This window comes from Ischnura elegans (genome assembly GCF_921293095.1).
Source record: "Ischnura elegans chromosome 13 unlocalized genomic scaffold, ioIscEleg1.1 SUPER_13_unloc_2, whole genome shotgun sequence".
Taxonomy (NCBI): Eukaryota; Metazoa; Arthropoda; class Insecta; order Odonata; family Coenagrionidae; genus Ischnura; species Ischnura elegans.
Genome location: NW_025791658.1, coordinates 4,879,810 through 4,893,956, shown reverse-complemented (window position 1 = coordinate 4,893,956; position 14,147 = coordinate 4,879,810).

Genomic DNA, 14,147 nt, shown 5'->3' with positions numbered 1-14,147 from the left:
GAATCATTCAAAGTATTTTCCATCGCTAGCTACGACTTTTCCCCATTAATGTGGCAGAGGCCAATACCGTAATGGTAAGAATGTTCATTTTTTGAGGCTACCCACGAATCATGCCATTTTTTTGGTGTCTTCGTATGAGCGCAACTGCCAATCAGCCAGACCATGTGCCATATAGAGTAAAAAAGTAAAAATCGGACGGCGTTATATCTGGGGAATACAGCAGGGGGGTCAGGATTTAACATTTGAGCGTTTACAGGTAGGTTTTAACGGGTTTTTCAACGTGGGGTCGAGCGATGTCATGCTGTAGAATCATGAGGAATCCAAGTTCCTTGCTTTTGCATAAATCCCAACGCATCCACTCCCTTTGAAAGGGATTGGTGGGTAACTCCTAACGCATAAGCAAGCTCTTCTTGAGTTTGGTACTGATCTTCATCGAGCAATGCCTCCAATAGGGTGGTTTCCTATTATTTTTTTATTGCTTTAATCGAAAGATTATTACTCCTGGAGTACGTATTTCACGCTTTTAGATTTTTAAATGACAATATCTATTTTTCGCGATTAAATGAAAAGTGAAAATTTTTAAGCGCGCGAAAACGCGACGCTTAAAAGTATGAATGCCGGGAAATATCTCCGTACGTCGTATTTCTGGTTCCCCCTCCCGCCCGGTGAGGTGACCTTGAGGCGAGGCTTAGCGCTGATAGGACGCAGGATGCTAGCGGGTAGCTGAGTACCCTGCTGGCTGGTAGCGCTTGGCTTAAATAAGGATTATTAATACCTTATCAAACGAAGAAAACTTTCCGACCTTAGCCAGTTTTAATAGGTGATTATTAAGACATGTTTCCCTGAGCTCTGTGCCTCATGCATGCATTGGTAACCTCAGACGATGTATAACTCCTATCCTCTCGTGTAGAAACTAGGTCCCTGTGACGTCATGTGGAGTGGAATCGCATGGGCGCCAATCTGGCCTTTTTCAAATGAGGTTAAAATTGACCGTTGCCATTCGTCTAAACCGGTATTTCAAAAACCAAATAATTTGTGTATTATGAATACACTAATGGTGGGTAACGAATCAATGCCTTTCGTTTTCTTTGATGAAGGAAACTACCCTATTCAGCGTCTTCGAAGGTTTTATGGTCTTGCTTCACGTCGGCATTGGAATGACCGCCTCTGAAGCGATGGAAGCAATCATGGCACGTTGTTTCACTTAGAGCAGCATCTCCTTAAACTTTTTGGAGCTCTCGACGCATTTCAGCCTTTGTTTTGTTCGGATGAAGGAAGAATATAATCTCTCCCCACAAGTGAGGGTTACCTGACACAAACTCGGACATTTTCACGCAACAATAAGGATATGACGCTAAAAAAAAACTCGCCATTGTTGCCGAGCGGTTTGTTTATCAAATCGCTACCTTGGTTTGACAAGGTTCTAACTGACCATCAGCTGGTTTTGAGAAAAACCTTGTCAAAGTTTTAAACTGCTCTATTTCTATTATTAATAGGAATTTATTTTTGATTTTTGGCACATACACTAGTGATCCACTAGATACACTAGTAATTATTACTTTAAGAAAATATGTTATTTATCTTATTTTTTTACATGTTTATATGAGTAATAAAATAAGTAAAATGCAGTTAGAACCTTGTCACACCAAACATTAGTTTTTTCTCCTTGCAGTTGGAACTTTGTCACTGTTCTAAATCTGTTATTATTTTACATAGAGGAATAAAAACTGGTGAACACATAGAGAAACATATAAACTTAGTTATCTTGAGTGAAAACACCAAATTTTACAAAAATGTCAGTTAGAACCTTGTCAAACCTAGGTAGCGAAATGTCTAACCTTGATTTGTGACGTTTCCGATGCGTCAAAGCAAGGTCGGTAAAAGCCTTTTACTGAACTTGCGTCAAAGTAATCACCGCTAGAGCCCATCTGTTAACAAACAGCGGGAACTTAGTTGCGCACCTAATATATATGAAGGCGATATCTGTAATAGTTTATGACACATAGTTTGGGACTTGAAATAATATCAATTCTCGCTTCCTCATTGTCCATCTGTGTCCATATGGCATGAAAACACTAATTTTGTGAAAATCAAGGCACAAATTCGGAGTATTTTGCACTAACTCCACATTCTAGGTGCACATAAATGATAAACCGGAAGTCCTGTTATAATTTGACCTTCTCATTGATTTGTCATAAAATATCAAATTTCCACTTCTTAAACAGTACTTCAAGTGAAAACAATGTGGAAACTGCAATATTTAGAGGATACCACAAAAATAATTTAAAACTAGAAGCCAATAGTTAAAAATAAGTCACATACGGGTGTATGCCGCGTGTCGTGATGGAGATAGCCCCAACGTTTCGCGACCGGCTGCTGGTCACTTCCGCCCACCCCTCCCCCTGCCGATCGTGTGAGAAGAAATACATCGGGGAAACCGGACGAACAGTCAAAACTCGGATAGAAGAACACAAGCGGGCCATTCGACTGGGTTACCCTTCAAAGTCAGCCGTAGCGGAGCACGAAGCCACCGGACATGCGATCGACTTCGAAGAATCAAGAGTCATCGCGAGGATAAAACATTTTAAAACCAGACTCATCCGCGAGGCCATAGAAATAAAGAAAAACAAGAACAACTACAATAGAGATACCGGATTAAGAATCAGCAATACCTGTAACCCAGTCATCCGCAACATTTCGTTATCTTCCCCCTCCAGTCCTAACTCCCCAGACGGCACAGAATCCTCCGTATCTAATTCGTATGCAGATAGTATCCATTGACTACCGCTCCGTCGCTTTTCGTCAATGGATACTATCTGCATACGAATTAGATACGGAGGATTCTGTGCCGTCTGGGTCCCCACACCCTCCACCCACCCCTCCCACCTGAAATATAAAAAGGCAGCAAAAACCCAATCCTAACACTATTCCCTTGAAAAAGTGACCAGCAGTCGGTCGCGAAACGTCGGGGCTATCTCCATCACGACACGCGGCATACACCCGTATGTGACTTATTTTTAATCATCATGAGCCGCGATAGTTTCAATCAAGGAATTAGAAGCCGATAGCTTTCTCTTCAAAAGAACCAATTCTTAAGGCCGTTTTACACGGGGCACGGAATTGCGCAGGTTAGAGCTGCATTTATTTCTAAAATGGCGTGGAATTGCGCGAATGCATGAACAAAATTAGAACAGGGGCTATTTTGCCGTCTCGCGTCCACGCATTCTCGCTCTCTTGAATCGGGCTTGACCTTTCTACTTTTATCCGTATAAGGTCCATAAGAATTGCGGTCATAAAATTGCATGACAAGATAACGTTTAGCAATTCACCGCTTTGAAACGACACAATTTTGACTGCGCCTTCGCACGTACGTCATATTGTGCTATTCCGTGTACCGTGTAAAAAGGCCTTTAAAGTCTTAAGTTGCCATGTGAAAAAAGTATTTCCTTCCATAGGTATTTGTTAATATAACTCCTGACGCTTTCTTGAATCGGACTTGACCTTTCTACTTTTATCCGTATAAGGTCCATAAGAATTGCGGTCATAAAATTGCATGACAAGATACCGTTTTAGGATGATATTGATGCGTAAATTCCAAAAAAACATTTATATGAAAGCGAATTCTCCAATGGTTTCTGTGATAAAGTCTGGAACATGATATTATATCTGTAGGGTGGTTTCCTTCATTGAAGAAAACGAGAGGCATTGATTGCGATTCGTTACCCACCATACGTGTATAAATAATATACAAATTATTTGGTTTTAGAAATACCGGTTTAGACGAATAGCAATTGTCAATTTTAACTGAATTTGAAGAAGGCCAGATTGGTGCCCATGCGATGCCAATCAGAGGGAACCTGACATCCCGGCACGCTATATAAGGCGAACGCCTTCCGAGAAATGACACTCAGCCCTGAAGATGGAGTACGACTCGTAACCCGAAACGTCGGCAACCACGGAGGAGATTACCCGGTGGAGAACTCGAATAGCCTTCACTATGTACAGTCACTTTCAAAAGTCGGTCCCCACGGCCAGCGCAAGAACCTACGTTTGTAGCTGAGCTCGAACTTCGGGAATTGCCTATGGCTTCTGTTTCTTGAAAGGGCCACTTTGTCTTACTCTCGCCGTCCGCATAACTCTTACCGAGACATTCTTCTCTATTCCTAAATTCTTCGCGACTTCCCCGACTCCCGCGGCCAGAACACAAGGCAAAGCATAAGTTCTTAATCACGCGATTCTCACCCTGATAGTATAGGGTAGTTTCCTTCATCGAAGAAAACGAAAGGCATTGATTGCGATTCGTCACCCACCATTAGTGTATTCATAATATACATATTATTTGGTTTTAAAAATCCCAGTTTAGACGAATGGCAAGGGTCAAATTTTAACCTCATTTGAAAAAGGCCAGATTGGCACCCATGCGATGCCACTCCACGTGACGTCACAGGGACCTAGTTTCTACAAGAGAGGATAGGAGTTATACATCGTCTGAGATTACCAATGCATGTATGAGGCACAGAGCTCAGGGAAACATCTCTCAATAATCACCCATTAAAACTGCCTATGGTCGGAAAGTTTCCTTCGTTTGATAGGGTATTAATAATCCTTATTTAAGCCAAGCGCTACCATTTAGCAGGGTACTCTGCTACCTGCTAGTATCCTGCGTCGTATCAGCGCTCAAAGCCTCACCCCAAGGTCAACTCACTTGCGGCAGCGGGAACCAGAACGACGTCACACGGAGTTTTCCCGGCATTCATACTTAGCCGTCGCGTTTTCGCGCCTTTGAAAATTTTCACTTTTCATTTGATCGCGAAAAATAGATATCGTCATTTAAAAATCTAAAAGTGTGAAATACGTACTCCAGGAGTAATAATCACTCGATTTAGGGAATAAAAGAGTAATAGGAAACCACCCTATGATAATGAAAGAATATTTCCCAGAAATAAAGGGACAACACTTCCCACGACGAGTTGCGGTCTAAAAGCCTACCAATTAATCAATGCCATTTTAATCAATTTCCATAAATATCTCCCCACTTCTTTCAATCGCAAATTATATTTATCTTTAAAGCAATTCAAGGCATTCCGATTGCCGTTCTAAAAAAACAAATAAAATAAAAATCATCTTCTCTCATGAAACGATTTTTTAACCGGTAGTTTTTCCAGGAAAAAAATTAAAATTATTTTCTTTTTACAGGATGAAAATTAGTTGCGGTATTCAAAAAATAAGCACTACTTCCATTTCGACTAAACTTAAACCTGGGGAGTAACTGCTATTTCACTTGTAAACATTGAAAAATTACTCAGCATTTCTTCTGGGTTTTCTTCCTCGTCAGCTTGTTTGCAGACAACAGTTTCGCTGGCTATCCTGCTAGCGTCTTCAGGTCGAAGATGTCGGCTGTTGGTTTCTGCCTCGCTTATATACTGTGGGCTGGATGGGAGCTCCTCTGTGATTGGCTGTCTGACTGGGCGCTTCTCTCTGATTGGGCGGTTCTCTCTTTGATGACTCTTTTCCAGGCGCTGTGAAGGAAGTATCGGTCGTTACATAATTTAAAATGATTGGACCTCTGTGACGTCACGTGGAGTGGCATCGCATGGGCGCCAATCTGGCCTTTTTCAAATGCAGTTAAAATTGACCGTTGCCATTCGTCTAAACTGGGATTTCTAAAACCAAATAATTTGTGTATTATGAATGCGCTAATGGTGGGTAACGAATCGCAATCAATGCCTTTCGTTTTCTTCAATGAAGGAAACTACCCTATAGATATGATATCATGTTCCAGCTTTTATCACAGGAACCATTGGAGAATTCGCTTTCATATAAATGTTTTTTGGAATACTCAGACCAGTGCAGTACCAAAAGGGGTGTGTTATGGGGTCCCAACCCTTGAAATGTATATTTATCTAGTTTGTATATATATATACTATTTTTTCGTATAAATATCTACTACTTCTTAGCCTAGCAATAATCTCCATAATGCCTTATTTTTGTCAAAATGCCTTTTATTAAGAGTAGAACATTTCCTGTATTTTCCATTTTTTGCTCTCATAGGTTTTACCTAGAGCATAATAAAAATATTCTATTCTATTCTAATCCCCTCCCCCCCCCCCCCCCCGAAATATAAAAGCACACTTACTTTGCTTCACAAAGGAAAACCAAATATTGAAAAATCATGAGTTCACAAAAGATTTCTTTGAAAAATGAAGTTTTTTTTTTCAATTTTGAAAAGTGTTAAAATAAGTATAAAACCCTCTGCTTAGCACCCTATTTTCCCAAAATTTTGGTCCCTGGTTTTAGACCCCTCCCCCACCGAACAAAATCCCTGGCTACGCCAATTTCGTATAGTTATTAGTACGAATGTTATAATTTGTTTGTCTTTCTCTCTCAACTCTTATTTCTCAAAACTTGGAAAGTATCCTGATTGTCAAACTACGCTGCATTACAGTATTGTATTTGCGGGTTGCATACTAACCCAGTAAAGCCTTTAATAAATTCATTGATAGTTCATTCTCTCTAGATATGTAGTAATAAAACTATTAAGCTGAAATCCATCCTACGTCTTATGCCCCGTTCACACTACGTTCTTTTTACGCCGGTTAGCCCCGACCATGGTTACAAAACGAGGAGTGAACGCAAGTTACCGTTAACCGTGGTTGGGATTCTGACCACCGTTTTCCAACCATGGTTTGGCGGTAATTCATGCGTGTGTGAAAAGCTGGTTAGAAAAAGAAGAAGGCGAAGCAGCAACAAGGTGGGATAGGAAGAAAGAAAACAGAAAGTAAAGCATTCGAAGAGGAGACGGCCGTTATTGTGGAATTATATTCGTCAGAATTAATTCTAAGGAAAGTGTTATAGATTCATTCCGTAATTTGTTGTATATTATGAGATTTTAAACCTGATTTAAGTTATGCGATATACTATATAGTTCGTAGTGAATTAGCCATTAGCTCGCATTGTATTGTTGCGGACATATTGAATAATGTCTATAAATGTTTTGCTAGAATTATGTAAAATGTGTGAAACTACCTTAATAAAAATCCGATGGTCACAATGATTTTAATGTTTTGGTAAGAGTTCTTTGTCCCAGTTTGAAAAAGATCACTTATGTTCATCCTTGAAAAAAAGTTCCTCCCATATCAATATAAAATATCACGCTAACGGCTAATTAGAAAAAACTGAAGAAAATAAAGTTAGAAACGTTGGGTGATACTACAGATCACAAAAAATACCACGTTCTCTCTCTTATTTTATAAGTTTAATTTCAACAATATTCAAGCCACATTTCTGCAAGTTATTCGTCCACTATTTAATTGAAGTAAAATAGTTTTAATTTACGGTATAGCATCAGATTGGATCATGTCCTTTGATAAAATCAGACTGCAGTGCAACGACAAGTGTATCTCAATCCCAAATCACCATAGGTGTGCCCCAATTGAGGCTCAAGTCTCAAGATTAGGTCCTCTTATCTTCACCTACATTAATGATTTGTCAACACATCCGAATCAAGGGCAAGTAATAGTATATGTTGTTGATACCAACCTAATTTTCAATAATAGTCACTTTAATTCGTATTCAATAGAGCAGTAGAAAAATGTAATCAACGCCATCGATGAAATGATTGGTTGGACGAACACATCTGAATTAACTTCTACGTAGCAAGGAACAATGCTCAACGATGCTGAAATGCAATATTTAATTCATTAGCAGCTCACATATGATACTCAGTATACTATGCACATACGTTGAAAATCATTGCAAATAACACAAGACCTTTCTCCTGCACATTCTCCATTTCCTTCCAACAGGTTATTCGCTCTTGTCAATTCATTTTTCTCTTGGAATTACTTTACCACACATCAGATGTCGCCAGTATCTAACAATGGTAAACGTGTGAATGCACGCTGGTTCTGACGTCATCTTACGCTGGTTAAGAATGATGGTAGTGTATATGGGGCATTAATGGTTACAACAACGGAGCTATATCCCACAATTTTAAAAAGATTATCAACAAGAACAACAGGAACAATTCCAAAGACACAGAAGACATCATTAGCCAAAAGAAAGCCTTCCTCCCCTACGTGAAAGGAACGACAGATAAGATCGGCAACATCCTCCGGAAATTTGACATTAAAGCCATTTTTAAACCACACGCCCAAGTACGACACCTCCTGGGAAATGCCAAGGATAGGACGCCATTTCAAATTGAAGGAGTATACGAAATCCCCCTGGGGAACTTGCGAGAAGAAATACGTCGGGGAAACGGGAAAAAACGGGCCCTCCTTGATGTAGGGTACCTGAACCAGCCCTACATCCTACTACAGAGTATACTCTGTGACCCTACCCTACCATGGCGGCCAAATATCGTCTGCTGATCACTTCGAGTAAAGAATACACGTTACAATGGATATTAAGGGAGACGAGATCACACAAACCATTTTAAATTGCACTGTAACACAGCAGAAAGGTAAAAATACTACCACATTATAACCATCAAGTGAAATAAATACAGTAGATTCCGGTTAATTGGGACATAACGGTTTCTTGCCCCAATTAAGCGAACTATCCTGTATATGGACATAAACAAACGTCGAAATGATAGAAAGAAGTATTAAGAATGTTTATAATGCAACATAAGTTTATTAATCTATTAATTTGATTAATAAATCAGCGAGTTTAGTTAATTTATTATCATTTTAAAGAATTATAGCAATTTAGTTAAAAATATTTTTCACAGCCTCGGGTGACGATGAATGAATGTCTTTTTCTAAGTCCTATTAAAGAAAAGTGCCATCCTCTTGCGAATAGTAAAACAACAAGAGATTTCAAAACAGGGCAACAATAGGAACAGTTGTGAAAAATAAGAGAAAATTAAAGGAGGAAAATATAAAAAAATAGTATTCTGAAACAAAAACTTTAATTTCGTCGCGAGTATAGAGTCGAACTATGGCCCAATAAAGCGGAATGCTGTCCCAATTAAGCGGAAAATACTCTGGGATATTCTTCTATTGGGTTCTGTTCTTTAAGATCTGCCCCAAGTAACGCGGTGGACCCATTAAACAACATCTACTGTTATAAAATAGGGTGGTTTCCTATTATTTTTTTATTGACTAAATCGAAAGTTTATTACTCCTGGAGTACGCATTTCACTGTCTTAGATTTTTGAATGGCGATATCTATTTTTCGCGATTAAACGAAAAGTGAAAATTTTAAAGCGTGCGAAAACGCGACGGCTTAGTAGGAATGATGGGAAAAAGTTCGTGTGACGCATTTCTGGTTCCCGCTGCTGCCCTGTGAGGTGACCTTGAGGCGAGGCTTGAGCGCTGATACGACGCAGGATGCTAGCAGGTAGCTGAGTACCCTGCTAGCTGGTAGTGCTTGGCTTAAATAAGGATTATTAATACCCTATGAAACAAAGGAACCTTTCCGACCTTAGACAATTTTAATAAGTGATTATTAAGAGATGTTTCACTGAGCACTGTGACTCATGCATGAATTGGTAATCTCAGACGATGTAAAACTCCTATCTTCTCCTATAGAAACTAGGTCCCTGTGACGTCACGTGGAGTGGAATCACATGGGCGCCAATCTGGCCTTTTTCACATGCAGTTAAAATTGACCATTAACGTTCGTCTAAACTGGGATTTCTAAAACTAAATAATTTTTCTATTATTAATACACTTATGGTGGGTAAAGAATAGCAATCAATGCATTTCGTTTTCTTTGATGAAGGAAACTACCCTATTGGCTGAAGTATAAAAAGTACAATATAGTGGTATGCATCACCATATATCTTCGGATGTATATATTAATATTATTCACGTTTGGCTCATAGTACGCATTTGGGAAACCTCAAAACTGGACCTTCAGAATGGCAGTCGACCATCTTAACCAGTGGTGCAGTGAGGAGGGATGTTTTGGGGGATATACCCCCCCCAGAGCTCAGAGAAATTTTTAAGTTTAATCCATTTTACTTAATTGGATTGATATTACTAATAGAATAGTGTAAGGATTAATCAAATATCCCTAAAAATGACGTAAAACTCGCCATTTTGAACCATTTATCTTGAAAATTTCTGGAGTAAGGCCCCTGGAACTCCTGCTTACCCTGGTGGGTATGCAATACCCCCACACACCAAGTATAAGTTGCTCCTAAAAACCCCCCCACCCCACCCCTAGCCTTAATTCTTCGCTGCGACCCTGATCGTAAGCACGACTTGCTGATGATGAAAAGGTTCTTTTATGCAAAGAAATTTGACCTGAAATTGACGTTAAAAAGGGGAATTCCTATTTACCTCGCATTTGTTTCACAATAACAGCCTTTGCGATGAATCCTTCCTTTATGTATTCCTCCCATAATATCTGAGTTGTTTTGCTTTAAATGCCAAGCATATTAATACACCAGGCCGTACTGGCAAAGCCTTCATCAAAGTCAGGGACACAACAGGGTCATATTCTCACAATCATACAAAATTATGTCCCCCAAAGTATCTGCTTTCTCCAAGGATAAGTTCAAATCTGTGCTAGCTAGGAATGGTGATGACGGTTGGTATTGTTAACCTTTTCCCTACTATACACGTATATATACGTGTGGACGTTTCCTGACCCGGGAGACGATGGCCGTATTTTACGTGTGAGATTTTCCTAGCCAGGAGAACGAAAGCCGTATATATACGTTTTGTAGCTCTCCCCCTTTTAGGACGGTCGCGTGTTTACGTCGTCTTTGTCTCAGGACCCAACCTTACGGGGTTTAGGATTTACCCTCGGAATCCGGGAGCAGGTACCCGGACCCCTCGTCTTATATCACCCCTCTTATGTTAGCGGTAAGGGACAGCGGTCATACAATTGTTTATGCAGTCAATTATCGAAATAAATATTTGTTCATTTCTCAAGAAATATACACTAAGAATCGAATTATTTGTCTTTTGAGTAGCGTTTACAATTTTTAAACGAAATTCTACGATAAATATTAACTTATATCTCGAGTTATGTATAAACATCAACATGGAAATTGTGTCTGCATTAAATGCGTCATTATTGACCTTAGAACTTAGTTTAAAATTTGACAATGCTCCGAAGAAAATATGGAATTTAAATCAAAGTCTGCCATTGACGTGCAAGCAACAATTATCCATTTGCTAAATACATATAAGCAATACACCCATGTCTCGTATAGCGCAATTTCGATTAGCGCAATTTCGATATAGCGCAAATTCGTTCCTCGGGGAAACATTGCAACGCAGTGTAGCCTAATCAAAAATCTTAAACGCTCTCGTGATAAAACGTGAACTTGCGCGAAGTACACACGAAATTTCTATCAATTTACGCATATTAATATTATTTCTTGCCTCAAATCTTCTTTTTTGTTTATATATTAATCGAAATTCATTGCTGCGCAATTGCCAAAAGTATTACTCGTCATTGGGTCTAGATAGCCGGCCTACCGAAGATTTATCTCGTCTCCTTAACAGAATGATAATAAATAATTTAGATCGTTAATTAAGCGTGGGGCTAGTGGAAATGAGTTTTTTTTCAGCAATACGGTTTGAGACGTATTTTTGCCGTCGTAGGTTACCGGGCGATTGACTTCCAGGTAGAGAGTCTACGCTAAAGCCTTCAAGGTCATCGGTATTCACGGGGGAGAAATGAAGCGGTGACCGAGTTGCGCATGAATAGCATCAACACATAAAAGGGTCCCCTATAGAGTCTTAAACACAATGGCTTCGTTCCCTCCCCGCAGTCATAGCCCTTCTGCGTCTCAGGGATACAGTTCAGCAGAAGAAGGTGATTTAGATAGAGCCATACAGAGTAAAAACCAAGAGAATATGGCAAAAAATAGGAATGCGTGTAGAAAAATCAAGAATTTATCTAGAAGAGGACTTGAGAGAGGTCAATTGCTTTGAAAATGGAGAGCGTCAAAGCGATATTGCGCGGAAGTTTAAACTCACGATGCCTTATTCTGAATAAAGACGAAGCTAAAATAGCAGTGACCTCAGCCGCACCAACTTCAACCAAGCGGTCTACACATACGGAAAGTTCATAGTGAATCAGTACAAAAAGACGAGAGTGGTAATCGCTCCGAGACATTAAGTGAAAGCTCCGGTTGGTTCCAGAATTTAAACGGCAAGCAGGTATTTTCAGTGCGGCGATATCAGGTGAATCTGCAAGTGTTGATAGCGCAGCCACCACAACATTTTCTGATGAACTCCAAGCTGTTATTGAAAGTGGCTCCTTTCCCCCTCAACTAGTTTTTAGTGCTAGACTAGCTGCTAATGACTCGGAGGACTTCAAATTAAAATGATTTATCATTCATAAACTCCGCTAGCTATGAAATGGCATTTAAAGTAGCATTTTCCTGTCATTTCGATGAGCGACAAAAGGGCCTGGGTGACACAATAGTTGTTTTTAGACTAGTTTGAAAAATCATCAACTGCCGGCAACGCATTACGATCCCCTGAGATAGCAGATGTTAGCCCACCCGCACGACAGGATGGAATTTCGAAAGCACGTAAGAATTTTTTTTAACGTGAATAAAAGTCTTTGAATGCGTGAATACTATCTTTAAAGATGTTTTAAACTATAAATATTTATAGAAATAATGTTTTCTAAGGCTTTTTATGGGAATATAGATGTTTTAGAGGAAATTCAATACCAAAGACCTATGCTACCAGGAACGCATCCCTATCTTCCCTATGTTAAAACGCTCTCGTATAACGCAAATTCGTATAGTGCAAAGACCCCAAGGAACGCATCCCATGCGCTATACGAGACATGGGTGTACATAAGTTGACCGCGAACCAATGCCGCAAGTATAGTCGTAAACCCGGGAAAGGAGGGAGCACAACTACTCTTTTAGTCCGAGATAATGCGGAGTCCAAGCGTGGAGGGGTATAAAAAGGTTCCGCGAGACCCTTCTAAACGAATGTCCTCCAAAAATGCTCCATACCACGAGAAAGACGAGTCTCTTGGGGCTCAGTATAGCAGTCGTGCTAAGACGAAAACTCTGCCGTCTCGAAAGGGTTAATCATAATTGATCAAAAAACAACAGTGTATAGATATTTCATAAATATTTATTACCGATTAAATACAGCATAACAAATTCTATAGCAAAACATCCACAGTCACGGCACAAAACGGAATATGAAGACAACACAATTACATGATTAAAATACATTCCACAACAGATTTACAGAGATACAAGATATTACAATAATCTTTGGCATAAATATCTTCATGATTACTAAAAAGTTTTAACAGCAGTCGATAAGCTACGCTTACAAGTATCCGCTTACAAAATGGTCTCACCATCAAAGTTGAAGACAAGAGGTATGACATTACATCTCACTATATAGTGTGTAAAGTTTATCAAATTCAAAGTTGTACCAAAGGCATGGAAGATATTTGTACATTGATGTGCTATGCGTTGCGTAAAAAAGTCGATTGCTTGATAGGGAAACCCATACCAATGAACTGAAGTTCCACACATGCTAGATGTGGCTATATTGTGAGGATTCTTGTCAAAGTTGTTGATTTAAATGCACTGAAAATGGTTTATTATGGGAACTTCCTATTCCATTGGTGTTTTGGAAACATTGCCCAGGGGCAATGGCTTTTACAGAGTTTTTTGAATGCAAAAAAGAGGTATTTGATACACAGCAAAGATACCCCACTGGTACCTATAACAAAAGGGTAATTCCATGGTATTATTAGCTTATGGTCTCGTACCAGGGTGCTTTTGGATGCGAATGGGTTAAAATGAGTCAACGTGGCATCAACCGGAAAACATTTATCCAATAGAAAAAGGTTGATTGCAACTTTTCGTTAAGCGAGTTAAAAATTACACATTTATTCCCGATATAAAAACGACAGATATGTGATGCTCTAAAACATTTTGGTCCTCTTTATACACTGTCCTGTTTCATTTCGACTTGTGATAATGTGGCTGCTATGAGGTTAACCCAAAACTGTTTTCAACCCAAGTTACTCGCCTGGGATGATCCTCACAACCTAATAAAATAAATGTGATTCACACTACAGGTATCTACCTGCCTGCTGAAATGTCTGCTCCTTACCAAAACCATTTGCTGTTTATTATATTAGGTGTAAGTTTAAGTTCTGCATTTAAGTTCCCGCTGTGAAATTCCTTCCAA